Source organism: Eublepharis macularius, chromosome 7, assembly GCF_028583425.1.
Source record: "Eublepharis macularius isolate TG4126 chromosome 7, MPM_Emac_v1.0, whole genome shotgun sequence".
In the NCBI taxonomy this organism is placed as follows: Eukaryota; Metazoa; Chordata; class Lepidosauria; order Squamata; family Eublepharidae; genus Eublepharis; species Eublepharis macularius.
In genome coordinates this window covers 29,821,239-29,834,959 of record NC_072796.1, presented here as the reverse complement: position 1 = coordinate 29,834,959, position 13,721 = coordinate 29,821,239, and positions in this window count along the sequence as shown.

Sequence of the window (13,721 nt, the reverse complement as noted above, 5' to 3'; positions counted from 1 at the left end):
GTCATCATGAGAGGGAGGACAGAAAGGGTTACATCGGTACTTAGTTCTCATGGTCCTTTCTTACATATCCAGGGTAATGCCAAACACCACTTTGGGGTCAGGAAGCAATTTTCCCTGAGCCAGTTTGGCTAGGGATCCTGGAGGTTTTTTTGCCATCTTCTGGGCATGGAGCAGGGGTCATGGGGTGTGTAGGAGGAGAGGTAGTTGTGAATTTCCTACATTGTGCTGGAGTTAGACTAGATGACCCTGGAGGTCTCGTCCAACTGTGTGATTCTACGATTCTAGTTGGCTTCAATAGGGTCTTTCTCCACAAAAGTTTATCTAACAATCTGTTTGTTCCTGGGTCCAGCAGGTAGCCCAACTCTTGTTGCAGTGGTGCACCAGGGCCTGGGATCAAGAACAGAAAGCCTCCTAAAGAGGGAAATGGCTGGCTAGGAGGGCCCTGGTACAAAGCCTGCAGGGAAGAGGAGCTTGGTTTCTCTCCAGTTTCTGTGCATAAGTCTAGGCTGACTTGAAATGGATTCCCTTGCCTCCCTGAAACCCTCACCAACAGCCCCTTCCCTTCCATTTCCCAGAACTAATTTGGTGAGCAGGAGGAAGAGCTTCAGAGGCTGCATGGGCTCACTATTTAGACCATGCTGTCAGCCTACTTTGCCATACAAAGGGCCACTGAGGGCCAAGCTACACATGACGAATGACACTTGAACGGCAAGTGGATTGAGTGGAGGGCAAGTGAACAGGGAGAAATACACTTGCTGTTCAAGTGTCTTTCGTTATGTGTAGCTTGGCCCTGAGAACCACCAAAATATACTTCCCCTGAGTCACACAGTCACAGAGTAAAATGGACAACACAACCAATGAATACATAAGAGTTAACTTCATATCTTACAATATAATTGAGTAAGTGTGTTTCAGACAACACACTTTATACCCTGGTGCACCACCAGAGGGTGCTGCTGCAGAGGAAAGGCCAGGTAACTCACCATATCGCTTCAGAAAACATGTCATGGTGGGAAGCCCAGACAGGGAACAGGAGAGGAGCAGGTGGCAATGCCCTCCCTGTGCCTTAACCTGGCTGGTATTAGGTGCAGAGCAGGTGGCAATGTACACCCCCAGCATAACCTAGCTAATATTAGGAGTGAAGCAGGGGGCAATGCCCGCCCCCCTTCAGCCAGCTGGTATTAGGAATGGAAAAGGTGATACTATCTACCACCACCTTAACCCAGCTGGTATTAGTACAGGAGCAGGTGGCAATGCCTACCCCTTCAGGCAGCTGGTATTAGGAGAGGAGCAGGTGGCATTGCCCACTCCTGCCTTAACCCAACTGAGATTAGAAGTGAAGCAGGAGGCAATGCCCACCCCCACCTTATCAGAACTGGCATTAGGAGTGGAGCAGGTGGCAATGCCCACCCCCACCTTAACTCAGCTTGTATTAGGAGCAGAGGAGGTAATACCCACCCCAACATTAACCCAGCTGGTATTATGAGTGGAGCAAGTGGCAATGCATGTACACCCCGCCTTAACTCAACTGGTATTAGGAGTGGAGCAGGTGGAAATAGCCACCTCACCTTAACCCAGCTAGTATTAGGAGTGAAGAGGGTGGCAATGCCCACACCCTCCTTATCATAACTAGCATTAGGAGCAGAGCAAGTGGCAATGCTCCCCCCCCTTCACCTAGTTGGGATCAGGAGCAGAACAGGTGTCTATACTCACTCTCTGCCTTAACCCAGCTGGTATTAGTAGTGGAGCAGGTGGCATTGCCTGCCCTTCTCCTTAATCCAGCTGGTATTAGGAGTGGAGCAAGTGGTAATGCCGGTCCCCCACTTTAGCACAGCAGATATTAGGAGCATAACAAGTGGCAATGCCCACCCCCACCTTAACTCAGCTGGGATCAGGAGTGGAACAGGTGGCTATGCCCACTCTCTGCCTTAACCCAGCTGGTATTAGGAGCAGAGCAGGTGCCAATGTCTGCCCAGTGCCTTCACCTGGGTGGATCAGACACAGAGCAGGAAGCAGTTCCCTTCTTCCATTCACCCAGCAAGGAGAAGAAGTGGAGCAGGAGAAAATGCCCACCTCCTTCAATCTACTGGAGCAGGTGGAAATGCCTGCCTCCTTTAATCTGCTGGAATAAGGCACTGAGCAGGCAGCAATTCCCACTCCATCTTCAACCTGCCGGAATCAGGAGCCAAGCAGGCAGCAATCTCTGCCTCCCTTCAATCTGCCAGAATCAGGACCAGAGAAGGTGGCAATGCCTGTACCCCCTTCACCCAGTTTGGGATCAGGAACAGAGCACATAGCAAAGCCCACCACCTGCCTTCACCTGTCGGGATCAGGTGAGGAGCAGAAGGTAGTGCTCGCTCCTCCTTTCACCCAGCAAGGAACAGGTGGCAATGCCCACCCCCCCTTCACCCCCCACCCCCGGGATCAGGCTTGGAGCAGGCAGTAATGCCTGCCCCCCTTTGGGGATCAGCAGTGGAGCTGGTGGTGATGACTGCCCCCTTTACCCAGCCCGTATCAGACATGCAGCAAGAAGCAAAGCCCACCATCCCTTCATGTTGCTGAGATCAGGTGTGGAGCAGGTGGCAATGCCCACCCCACTCCTTCACTGGCTGGGATCAGTGACGGAGAATGAATCACAGCTCTCCATTAGTCACTTAGAAGAAAATTATGTATGTGCACAGCTGTGATTTGGATCACATCTGTATGGGAAGAGGAAAGGGGATTTAACTCTCCAAACCTGCTCAGTTTTGTTAATCAACTAAATCTGCTAATCGAAACTGAGTTCCTTGTGCTATTATGAGTAGTTTTAAATGAAAAAGATCTGTCCTTTTTAAACCTGTCTTTTTCCTTTTTCATACCACTAATAGTAGCACTAGCTATGAATAAATATTAAATGACTAGAAACAAAGCCCGTTGTGGGAAAAAATACAATGAGCTCTAGAAAGGGGAGAGCAGGCAGGCAGATATTCCCTCCTTCCTCACCATGCCTGTTTTGGCCTATAGCCTCTCTACTGCCTTTTGCACAGGCAGAGATTAGGGTGAGACACAAGAGAAGGGATATAACTGACTTTAGACAAAAGTGTGTCACTTTTTCTGTGAAATGACATGAACAATTCATGGACAAAGCACTAACAACTGCTTTTAAAAAATTAACAATTGAAAAAAGTGTTGTACAGTATTCCTTATATTCATCACTTCAAGCATAATGAAAACTGTTAAGCCTCTTCCACATTTTGTTCTGCAAAATTTTAGGAGGGGGCTAAAAACTTTGGTTTTATGCTGGCAATCATTTCACATTAAATAGGCAGTGGATCCCCTAGAAGGACATTTGTTTTTGTCTTTTCAACTTGCATTTGCTAATCTTCCTGCGAGTTCCTTTTTTGGTGTCCTTGATTAGAAGCAAAATTCCAATAAGTTTGAGCTGTATGATTAATGCTACAAGATGGCATCATATGAGAGCAAGAAGAAATAATGAGGTGAACTTATTAAAGCACAGAGTATGGATGAAGGTGGCTCAGCATATAACTAAAGGGAGGATTTAACTGCAGATTTAGCAAACCAGCCCAGATGTGAGCTTGCTAGAAAGTGACATGCTGCAACCAAGAATTTTTAAAAATGTCTTTTTGCTTTTCAGTCTTCACCATTCCAGCACATCTGAATATCTCAAAGGGACCACAACCTAAAAGAAGGGGTTTTTGGCACTGGTTGTCTTTATGATCATTGTTTGATACTGGCCCCTGTCCACATCAGTCACTAGTCAAGGGAGCAATAATAGGTCTGAATGGAAATAAACATCTCCATTCCTACTACAAATTCTCCAAAGCTGTTCAAAGACAACCAGATGTTACTGGCAATGAGTAGGGATGAGGACTCAACCATGTACATCTCCATCTGAAGTGGCTGCATGCCGAAAGTGGCTTCAACACGTAGGTTTCTCTTGCTGGAGAGGGGAACTCTATTCATCATCCAGCCATGTTTGTTGCTGATGTACTGGTATTTTAGATGAAGAGCAATGGCAAGACTAGCAAAGCAAATATGCACCCATTTGTGGCACTGCGGCTCAGAAAATTCAGAGTATCATGGTCCCCACTGAGCTGGTTCTGGACTCCAACTCAGAAGACTTGCGGGAGGAACCTGGGGAGCCAGAAATGTAGCCTATGGAAGAGCAGAGAACTCAGGGAGACTCTGACCCAACTTTTCAGAGGCTGTCCCTCAGGACCCTAAAGTTGAAGCTTCTCTACCAAAGCTTCCATCAGTCCCCCCCAGATCCTGAGGCAACTTACAGCCTGTCCACAACCAAATCCACAAGCCCATAATGATTTACCTAGGGTTACCAGGCAGAGCCTATAGGAGGGCTGAGGGTGGTACTAAGAGAGTGTGTGTAATGTCGCTGACATTGCCAATGTCACTACTGCTCTTTTGGATACAATCCAGAAGGGACAAAGGTTAGCTCAAGGAATTACAGGAAACTCTAATGTAAAACCATAACGTTTCCTGTGATTCCTACAGCCACATTTTGTCACTTCCGCTTTGTGCCCGGAAGTGATGTAGTGATGTTAGAGACATTGCAGGGTTTTTAAAAAATTTTCTTCTGCCACCACTCTGAGTAGAGCAGGAGGCCTGGCAAGCCTAGATCCACCTCTTCTAGACAAGAACAGTGGAGGCAGCAGGCTCATACTGAGGTAGCTGAGAGGACACACAGTGCCAGGTTAGTAGCCAGATTCGACCTAGTTCTCTGCCAGAGTCTGACCCAGTTAAGAACTCACCAGAAGAGATCCAAACATTGCCTCATAAACAGCTGGGTCTACTTTTCCTTAGTCTATTTAAGCTGAGGGCAAGGAAGAGCGCGCTGCTGGGTCAACTGGTACATAAGGCCACAAGCCTTGTGCACCCAACCCAGCTCCAGGACTTTGCCAAGTGGTAGTCTGTAGGCAAATCCTGACTCTCGAAGAGATGGGAGGACAAGGAAGCCTGAGGCCAGAACTCTCATTGCCTTCAGTTTGAGTGCAATTCAAGTAAGTACCCCAACTCCAGCTAGGGTAGTGCCCTATCCAGTTTTGCTTATTGTGTAGGGTTATCATAGTTCCATGCCTGCCCAAACTTTCAAAATTATGTTGCTAAGCCCAAATATTTCAGTGTATTTTAGTGTCTAGCAACCATTAACACCAGACATTTGTAAGTTGAATAAGAACAGTTATGTTTAATTTAGGGGAAATTTAGCACCTATAATGAACATGAATTTCTGGCATGAATATCTTCCTTAAAACATCCTGCTGTGCTCATTTATAATAAGTAACTATAAAGGAATTTTCAGGATAGTGGTCTTGAAAAATCCACCGTTCCTTGGTGTACAGATCAGGTGGCGAATCTAGGGAACAATGCTGCCAGCTAAGAACTGAGAAGAGGCTCGGAGCAGTGGAGACAGGAAGAAAATGGCATCAAACAAAGTCACGACATAATTTCCTGCCAAAACGCGGAAGTGACATCACTGTGTCATGGAACACTCTAGGACTCCCTTATCTCTACAGGGTAGGGTGGGAGGTAGCTTGCATTTTCTCAAGAAGACTGGGATCTGGATGATGTGCACTTTTTAAAAAAAAGTGAAATCTGCACTCTACTATGCTAGCCACAGTAACACAAACAAAAGAGCTATTTGATTTTGTGAGCCAGACTGCCTAATCAAAATGTCAGCATGGTGAATGCTTATCCTTCTTGCACAACAGATAAACAGAACACAGCAGAGACTTGTTGTAGCAATGACCTCTATGCTGAGAAGGGCACACAGAGAGATTTAGTTACATCATGCAGTCATCAGCAAGGTTGTTATAAGCCAATCAGTGTGTGCTCCTTGGGGCACAGCGGATTTTTTGAAAGCACTGGTAAATAGAAACAGGCAGGGAGGAATAACTGGGCATACTGGAGACAAGTGACATTCCCCATGCATACTACAAGGTTGGAATTTTAAATAGCTACACAATAGAAACTCTTTGCAGCTTCATTTTGAAAGTCTGTAATGTGACATGGCTCAAACAACTGTTCCTGCCCCTAACGATTGAAAGCACTCAACTTTCTGAGTATAGTGCTATAAGGCACTTGTTGATAGCATCTGACTCAGCATCAACATGATGTACAGAAATAGTGCTGAGTCCAGAATTTTTCTGCCACAAAATAAGCACATGCATCGTCAATTTACCAATAACTAGCCTTCATGGCTTATGACATTTAATCAGTAGAAAGCAAAGGCCCAACGTCTATGTGGCTTTAATTTAGGGTGGAAATACACATTACTAAGTACCTAGGGATGCTCAAGTGAACTTCATTTCACATGCCCCCCCCTCCAACTTTCCATGCACTCACTTGCACAGTCACACTTCAGTTTGCTCCGCATGAATACATTCATGTGTTCAATATGTTCTTCCTCAACTGCTAAAAGTATCCCAGTTTCACCCACCTCCCAAATCCATTCACTGAAATGCAGATCTTTACACTTTCTCACACCTTAAAGAAATGCAAATAGGCAAGCCAAAGAAGCCAACAGTACTTGTTTTCACAGTGAAAACTGAGCTGAATTGGCACTTTACCCTCTGGAATCGCATATACAATTACACAAAGGGAACTCTGTGAAAGAGGCACTCATGTGTGTTGAGCAAGAACTGCCTGCATATGAAATGAGGACTACACATACAGTTTTGCACTTGAGTGTCCCTAGGTACTTAGTAATGTGTATTTCCACCTACAGAAGCAGAAGGTAGGAGAAAGAGAGGGAAAGAGAAACACAAGGATAAATAATCTTATATTTGAGAGTATAAAACAGTAGGGATAGGTCCCCAAGATAGTGCTCATGGGTACCAGGGCACCTAGTAACACTTTTCCTGGTGTCACCAAGTGTTTTTAGAAAGGCAATTGGGTGGGCCAGGTGCAAGTTTTGCCCAGTAGGGCTTTAAATAGGCCTTGTGAGATCTGCTAGTGTTATGGGATTTTTAGGAGTCCTCTTCTAAAATCTACGTGTGAGCACATTCAAGCAAAAGATACACACACAACGAGGCAAATTTGACTTGGTGGCAGATTCTTTCTCCTTGGCTTCTGTGATTGACCTACAGGTCAGCTCAGTCTTGCAGTAAAGTGAGAAAGTTCCTTTTAACTACAAACATTTTCTCGTTTTCACTTTGCAACGAAGATTTTAACTTTGAATAGGTTACTTCCCAAAAGAATTTCGAACCCATGACAAAAGTATGACTTCAGCATTGAGATGTTTATATTACAGTGAGATCTGATCGTCCTGTCAATCAGGCTTGCTGGGTGCCATGTATCCTGGGAAATGTAATTCTGAAAAAAAAGTTTATATTAACCCTTTGATCTTTCATTCTGTAAACAATTAGCAATTATCCTATAATTAATTAGCATTAAGAGTATATAAGGATCTCTAATGTAACTGGTCTTCACACATATGAACCTAAAGAGAGGTGATATGTGTCATGGGCTTATTCTATAAACAATGAACCCATTTTTCTTTTGTAATCACTGTGTTTGGTGTCTTGAAATATATGTGGGTAAGTGGTAGTAGGGGACTTATAATTGGCAGCAGAGTACTATTATGGAAATTCCCCTATTGGATAGGTAGTACAGATTTTTTTTAAAGTTGCTTCAGCAGCAGCAAAAGGATCTTCACTGTATGACTGAAGGTGAATGTAAGAAAATATTTTTAAACAATATGTTCATTATAAAAAGTGTTCTTAGATATGTAGGAGGATAAAAAATGTTATTAAAAGAATTTATGTATTGGTTGCATTTATATCAATACTGTATGATGGAATTTTGTAGATCTTACTACATAATTCAGTAAGCGGGTTTCCGACGACTTGCCCCATTTCCCAGAGCACATGTGCATTAGTGCGCCCCTAGCGGGGTTAAGGGGGAGTTGTTCCCAGCTGTGCTCACTGCCTTCTGCGGCCCATCCAGCACACACGGGGCTGAAATGGATTGCTGCCATGCACTTGCCAGCTCAGGGGCAGGAAGGCCAATGGAGAAGCGCTGCGAGGTGGCCTGAAGGTGCCTTGCGCTGCACCATGTGGCTTCCCTGCCTGTTGCAGCATGACCTGGTCAAGCGGTGCGCTGCAAGCCAGTGCTGCCTGGCCCATTGCAGCTCCAGGTGGCCTGGCCCAGCCCATTAGAGTGCAACTCGACCTGGCAGCACACTGCAACACAGGGCTGCCGGGCCCATTGTGGTGCAGGACGGCTCAGCAGAGGAGAGGCAGAAGAAGGCCACCATGCCTCCCTTACCCACAGATCAGCTGGCCTGTGGGTGAGGGGGTGGCTGCGGTGGAGCACGAGCAGGTGGGCGGGGAGAAGGCTTTCTACCTGCCAGCTGATCCACAGCAAGAATTGAGCAACGGAAGGGTGAGCCACCCACTGCCCTCAAAGCCCTGCTCGAGTTGGGGATGGAGAGGGAAGGGTGAGCCACCTGCTGCCCTCCAAAGCCCCAATGGAGCTGAGGACGGAGAGGCAAGAGCGAGCCACCCGCCAGCCTCCAAGGCCCCACTTGAGCCAGGGAAAGGGGAGGGAAGTTGAGCCCTCCTGCCAGCCCTCCCCAGCCCCTCTGCCTGGCAGCCCTTCCATGCCCCCTCTGCCAACCCTGCCATGCCCCCCATCTGACAGCCCTCCCCAGCCCCAGGTTTCTAGAGACCGTTGTATTTTCCCCCACAATGGGCTTTGTTGCTAGTCTATAATAAAAAAAATTAAAGGCATCTTGTTAAACAGAGTTTTTGCCTGAACTGTTGCAGAGTTCCTGTTAGAATTAGGCATGACCTTACTCCCTGATACTTTTTGGTTGGCTCCACCTCTTATGGCAGCCATTTTGTGGTTAGCTCCACCTCTTATATCAGCAATTATACAGTTGTGTACTTTCAGGCTTCTGTCCTCATCAGAGTCAATCTAAATTGGGGTGGACGATGTTTCCCACTTTCTCCATGTCTTCTCCCACCTTCTCTTCTTTCTCTTTCTTTCCTCACCTTCTTGCCTCCACTCTATTGATATTATTCTCCTTGCTCACATTATTTCTTCTCCTATAGTTCACCCCTCCAATCCTTTCTCTCTTCCTCACCCCACACCAATAGCTGCACCTTCTCCTTCTTATAAGTCTTTCAATGTCTTGAGCGTTTGAGCCCAGATTACTGCCTCTTTCTCCTCCTTCCTACTGTGGCCATTTTAGACTTGTGCATGGGAGTTTGTTTCATTTCTTTCATTTTTTTATTAATTCTGAAAGGGACAATTTCATTATTGGGGTGTTTCGTATGGTTTTGTTTTGTTATTGTTTCTTTTGTTATTGTTGTCTCACTTTCCTAATTGCCCCCTCAGTCGGAATGAAAGGCAGACACAGTATTTGGGTTCTAAAATGGGCCGCTTTATTAAAATTACAACAATTAAATATAAACTACGGCAAGGGCCTAACTAGCGGTACAGGTCAGGCCCTGGGGTCACTCCTGGACCCCGCCCTGACCTGTCTGGGCGAGCACCCGCTGCCCCGGGTGCGAGCCATCCACAAAATGGCTGGGACCCGGCCTGGCCAGGCGGAGGCGGAATGGTTCACCCCTGTAAAGCTCCCCCACCCGGCTGTACGGCAGCGGGGGGAGACTGGCTTGTCCAGGGGTTCCCCACCCAGGGCGTCTGACCTCGCAGCTGGGCCGTACGGCAGCCAGCCGCTCCTGAAAGACCCCAATTCCCCACCAATGGGGAGGTGCCAAGGGTGCTCACCGGCCCGCTACAGATTTTCCCTAACTAAAATCCTGCCACCAGGGAATTACCTCAGTCCCACCAAGCCAATTACCTTCCTCTTCTCACAGTGCAAGGTAGGCGAAAAAACTCCATTCCCAAGTGCCAATCAGGGACAAGGAGAGAAAAATTCCTACCTGGCCCAAAAGGCGACCGGCTAATCCTGCACTGCAATAGGGTGAGGTGGGTGGGCCGAGCATGAGGCACAACTGAATGCAATGGGGCGGAGAAGCCAGCTAAGGCTACAGGCTCCGCCCCCAATGCTAAGCCCTGGATGCCAGGGTGTGCCTTCTGCTTTCCTCCTTCCGAGGAGGCAAAAGCAGCCACCGGCCTGAGTGGCGGTTGCCACTGGCCGGGATGGCTGAATTGCCCCCTCAGTCGGAATGAAAGGCAGACACAGTATTTGGGTTCTAAAATGGGGCCGCTTTATTAAAATTACAACAATTAAATATAAACTACGGCAAGGGCCTAACTAGCGGTACAGGTCAGGCCCTGGGGTCACTCCTGGACCCCGCCCTGACCTGTCTGGGCGAGCACCCGCTGCCCCGGGTGCGAGCCATCCACAAAATGGCTGGGACCCGGCCTGGCCAGGCGGAGGCGGAATGGTTCACCCCTGTAAAGCTCCCCCACCCGGCCGTACGGCAGCGGGGGGAGACTGGCTTGTCCAGGGGTTCCCCACCCAGGGCGTCTGACCTCGCAGCTGGGCCGTACGGCAGCCAGCCGCTCCTGAAAGACCCCAATTCCCCACCAATGGGGAGGTGCCAAGGGTGCTCACCGGCCCGCTACAGATTTTCCCTAACTAAAATCCTGCCACCGCAGAGGCCAAGCCTCTGCTTAGGCCTCAGCGCCCCACAAATGGCTTAAAGCCAGCCTAAGCCCCTGCCGCAGATCGTTCAGAAAAATGCTGTTACCTCTGGAAGAGAGGTGCACACCATCCCCTCGGTAGAGGTCTGCAAACTTGGCCCGAATTTGCGGATGGAGCAAATAAAACCCCAACCCCTCTGTCCTAGCCTTGAATAGGGCTCTGTTGGCCATTCGCCTAGCCCGTTCTAAAGCGTTCTGGTCCAATGCATCCTGCCACACCCGGCACAGAAGCATTGCAGACCAACAAATCAGGATGCCGGGTCAACGCTTGCCATTCTCCAGCAAGTCATCCCACACCTGCCAAGACAGGGCCATGCCCTTCATCAAACCCAGGTCATCATCTCCCAAATGAACAACCAGGATGTGTGAGCCAAGGTCATTACCACGCGATAAATGACCAATGTGAGGTGGAGGTCCGCACCTCCCATCAAACCATCAGGCCACTACTTGCCTGGGCGGTGCAAGCCTGCGTGCGCCTGTAAGGAAGCGGCCATGCTCCGTGAGCCAAGGTCATTACCACGCGGTGAATGACCAACTTGAAGTGGAGGTCTGCACCTCCCATCAAACAGTAGGTCACTACTTGCCTGGGCGGTGCAAGCCTGTGTGAGCCTGTAAGGAAAGGGCCATGCCCTGTAAGCCAAGGTCATTACCACGCGGTGAATGACCAATGTGAGGTGGAGGTCCGCACCTCCTATCAAACCATCAGGTCACTACTTGCCTGGGCGGTGCAAGCCTGTGTGAGCCTGTAAGGAAAGGGCCATGCCCTGTAAGCCAAGGTCATTACCACGCGGTGAATGACCAGCATGTGAGGTGGAGGTCCGCACCTCCTATCAAACCATCAGGTCACTACTTGCCTGGGCGGTGCAAGCCTGTGTGAGCCTGTAAGGAAAGGGCCATGCCCTGTAAGCCAAGGTCATTACCACGCGGTGAATGACCAACGTGAGGTGGAGGTCCGCACCTCCCATCAAACCATCAGGCCACTACTTGCCTGGGCACTGCAAGCCTGTGTGAGCCTGTAAGGAAAGAGCATGCCCTATGAGACAAGGTCAACACCACGCGGTGAATGACCAGCATGTGAGGTGGAGGCACGCACCTCCCCTCTACCATCAGGCCACTACTTGCCTGGGTGCTGCAAGCCTGTGTGAGCCTGTAAGGAAAGAGCCATGCCCTGTGAGACAAGGTCAACACCACGCGGCGAATGACCAGCATGTGAGGTGGAGGCACGCACCTCCCCTCTACCATCAGGCCACTACTTGCCTGGGTGCTGCAAGCCTGTGTGAGCCTGTAAGGAAAGGGCCATGCCCTGTGAGACAAGGTCAACACCACGCGGCGAATGACCAGCATGTGAGGTGGAGGCACGCACCTCCCCTTTACCATCAGGCCACTACTTGCCTGGGTGCTGCAAGCCTGTGTGAACCTGTAAGGAAAGGGCCATGCCCTGTGAGACAAGGTCAACACCACGCGGCGAATGACCAGCATGTGAGATGGAGGCACGCACCTCCCCTCTACCATCAGGCCACTACTTGCCTGGGCGCTGCTAGCCTGTGCGAGCCTGTAAGGAAAAGTCCCTGCCCTGTGAGCCAGGTCAACACCACACGGTGAATGACCAGGACATGAGGTGGAGGATGGAACCTCCCCTCAAACCCTCAGGCCACTACTCGCCCGGGTGCTGCAAGCCTGTGTGAGCCTGTAAGGAAAGAGCCATGCCCTGTGAGACAAGGTCATTACCACAAAGTGAATGACCAACATGAGTTGGAGGACCACACCTATATGACCAGGAGGTGAGGCAGAGAACTACATCTCCCTTCCAGCCACCAGGCCACTCGGGCTCTGAGATGGGGGTGTGCCATGCATGTCAGAACAGTCGCATCTTATCGCTGGACCTCCATGTACAGACTAAGGGGACCCCTGGGCATAGCTCCCAACCACCCTGGGGCCCAATAGCCTCCTAAGCCCCATTGCCGTTGGCTTGTTTGCAAACTTGACACCTGTAAGATTTGTGTCATGAGCCATAAAGGCTCCTCATGACCCATCCTTAAGGGATTAGGCCACAACAAGGCAGAACAGCTGAAAGAAGTGTCACATCAAAGCTGGGGGGCACACTAAACCAAAGTTGCCATGCCTCCCCTCGACCTAAACAGGTGTTCAGCAGTATTGAAAGCCCATTGAGTGCTGAGTAAAATGGCAAACTAGACTGCCCTGTACACCTCTGCTTTCCAAGCTGGGGAAGGGGGAACTCCTGAGGAATCCAGGCCAGGGATCCATCGGCCTCAAGGGCAAACTAACTAGGGCCACCATCAAAGACCTTCAAGCAGACATCGGAGAAGGCCTGAAGCACACCAACTAACAACAGGCCTCACTCTATAAAGTGACTCAGGTAAAGGAGTTGAGAACCCCCCATACTTAGAGGTCCTCCCACATGCCTGCTGTAATCCTAAAACTGAGATATGGAAACCGTGGGATAATCATGGCCGTGTTAAAGCTGCGGGTAAGCGTTACATGCCCCCTCAAGAAAAGAGCTGAAGCAGCCAAAAGTCACACCTGAGACAGAGCACCCGGTTGGCAGAGCCTTGCCCGTGTAGGGATGGTCCTTGAATGACAACCCAAAAGCAAAGAGTCCGCAGGCAGGCCCCGGAGGAGGCAAAATGCCAACTCATTTCCACCTTTCTGTGCAACTGTGCACCGCTGATAACCTGATGGCCAGTCGAAGCATGTGTCCGCACAGGCATCATTTACTGGGCTTCTTTGGGTGGGAAGGGTGATGAATGGAATGAACTACAGCAGGCTGTCTGGTACCTGACCAAAAAGTGGGGGAGACCAGCCAGAAAGGAGGGAGTTTCCCATCCCTAGGAACATTCTTCCCCAAAACAAGGCATTGGCACGTTTAGGAGATGCTCCATGCTGCCGAGGTACCCTCAGTTGTATAGGGCTGGGTCCTCATACCAGACTACTGCTGGGCTTCCCACAGATCCACCAGCACCTGGCACCCACACTTAACCACCTAGGGCAGGATATGGTGGACTGAAGCCTGAGGGACCTGGATAGCCATGACATAGCCAGTCCGTGCTCCAATGAAGTGTGTGTGTGTG